This window comes from Cibotium barometz, chromosome 2 (genome assembly GCF_041138505.1).
Source record: "Cibotium barometz isolate CiBa-2024 chromosome 2, ASM4113850v1, whole genome shotgun sequence".
NCBI lineage: Eukaryota > Viridiplantae > Streptophyta > Polypodiopsida > Cyatheales > Cibotiaceae > Cibotium > Cibotium barometz.
This window is the reverse complement of record NC_141047.1, coordinates 37,662,540-37,665,236: the sequence shown is the minus strand read 5'-3', so window position 1 is coordinate 37,665,236 and position 2,697 is coordinate 37,662,540.

The following is a 2,697-nucleotide window of genomic DNA, read 5'->3' as shown; positions in this document are numbered from 1 at the left end:
AAACTAGGGATGAACTCGTGGGTAAAGTCGAGGTGAACTAGGGGTGAACTAGGAAGACCTTTTCCGGCAAGAAAGTGAACATTTTGGCGAGAAAGTGTACTAGGGAACAAAATATCAAGATTTAAATTTAAAAACACTCTCCACAACCTGTTAAAAAGTATAGCATAGTGGTTAGATGTTGAAAGCTTGAGCGGCTGGTTCCAAGTTCGAATCCTCTTTTGCATTGAGCTCAACCCCTCGAAAATTTTGTAAGTCCCAAAAATTCCCATGGTATACCCTGAGTTCACCCCTAGTTCACCCTGAGTTCACCCGTAGTTCACTGGCCCGACAGGAATCCGATAGTCTAGATTAGGCAAGATCGCAACGCCTCTTTTCAGCGTTAGATCCCTCCTGATTCATAATGTGTCATTTAGTCCTGTGGCCCACCCCTCAAGGCCATGATGGCGAGCATAGTTGACTTTTGTCGATCATCATGCCTGTTTTAAGGGCATTTCAGACAGCCGTAAAAAGCAAGTAATAAATCTTCCATCTTGTCAAATAATACATTGTACTGCATAAAAATGGGTATTCCAAGAGGCAAGGCTCGACAAAAACAGCATTTTAATGTATTTTTACCTGCTGAAATTTGGAAAAACAAGTTAGAAATATATCAAGCCATACAAAAAAACGAATCAAATTTACTAATTCATAATTAAAATACTGCAAATTTAGCCTAGAAAACTAGTTACTTTATAAACATGTCCTTAGTTTGATCGGTTTAAAAAAAGTCTTCTATAGAGCCTTGGTAGAGGCACTCGTCAAAAATCAACCCTGATGGCCAGGAATGGACACAGGGTGTCCGTTCCCAATCCAAAATGACGCCATGTGACTCCCGACCCTATGGCGACATTTCCTCACAAGATTGGACACCACGTGACCATTCCCTACACCTTATGGTACTTAACAGTAATTCTTAGCTTCTTTCTTCTTGGCTAGGCTAAGCACAACAAGAAACGGAAAAGCGTTAGTGCCACGTGGATTTTGAAAGCAAATTTCCAAGGCTTTGGCTTGATTCGTTAATAGGCAATCTATTGCATTGAGTGTCATACACGTTGAACACTAAGTTGGCATGTGCTTTTTTGTTTGTTACATACTCTAGCACATTTAGCATTTTGACCAAGGAGTTGGCATGAGTTTTTGTTTGTTGCATACTCTAGCACATTTGGCATTTTGTCCTTTTCAAGATCAAGCATGTCATCATTTAAACAAGAGTAGTGAGATTTTTTATAATACTTTAACAATCATTGGAAGTATCAGAGATCTTGGAAGGTAAACATGCCATCCGTGGACAAAGACTATATTCTGAAATGTTTAATGATACTGTAACAATCATTGGATGTGTGGTAAAGCACTAAGGGAAATATAGTGTATCTTTGGACCAATTCAAAGAAGTTTCATAGTTGTGGGTAGAGATAAGAGGGGTTTTCTTAGGTGTCTTGTTGTGTTTGGGGAAGGAAACTTCCCTTAACGAGTTCCACACATCAAATGATTACACCTCTAGCACTATGCTGGTGATGTGTATAGATAATATAATGCATACTTGTCTCATGTATGTTAATGATGATTATGTGTGATGAATGCTGTATATCTATACATTTATGTATGTATGCGACGTTTTCTATGTGATGATGGCATGCACATAATGTATGTATGTATGGCATATAGATGTGTGATAGTGGCTAATTATGGAATGCTGACATGGCCACATGGGTGCCACTCGTGGCACTAACGCTTTTCCGTGTCTTTTGTTTTCGCCCTACATGATACACAACATTCACCAAGCTGAGAATATTATGTCAAGTCTTTTCTACTAAAATCAAAGGTTGTGCAACTGACACAAGTGAACCAGAAGTTATGTTGGTGTCTGGTTTTCTCCAAAATCCCCTATTGCTTTTACAGCACAAGCCTGTTTATCAGCATTTTGGTAGCACCAAAAACTTCATAAAGGAAGTTGGGACTAATCAAGAAGCTCTTTTGGACATTTATTTAGTATCTGTGTCCGATTACATTGTCTTCAAATTATCTTTTCTGAGGCAAAGTGACCATATCTTGAGCGATGCACTTTCACTATCTTCTAGTCAACAACACTACAGAAAGGTGCAACAAACAATTCATTCTTCACATTTCCCCAAATACCTCTTGCTTCATTTTCTTATCATGCACTCTTGTGAAGCCTTCATCAATGACAAAACTAGAACGACTAAAAATTATTAGTTCATTCCGAATTGAAAGTAGTAACATGGACAACCTGGATCGCTCGAATTCTAAAATCTCGTGAAAGGACCACCTGGATTGCTCAAATTCAAAAAAGTTGCAATGCAAGCAAAACTACAAAAAAAGCCTGCAGTGAACCAAAGTAAACTCTACTTGGTAAAATCTTAATCAGCAAAGTAATAGTCCTCAATGGTTGTCCATAATCCTGTGACTTGATACAAAGCTCATGCTCACAAAAGGCCCAAACAACACGTATACAATCAGTCTAACCACCCAAACTCTTTCTATAGCATACAATGATGTGTACAATCAAAAACTGCCCCATTGTAGACATTGGAACAGGCACTCTACATTTATGCCTAAAAGAAGCCAAACCACAAGAAGATGCATGAAAATTAGACATTGCAAAGCTACGAGGCCAATAAGGCAATAAACTCATGGTGC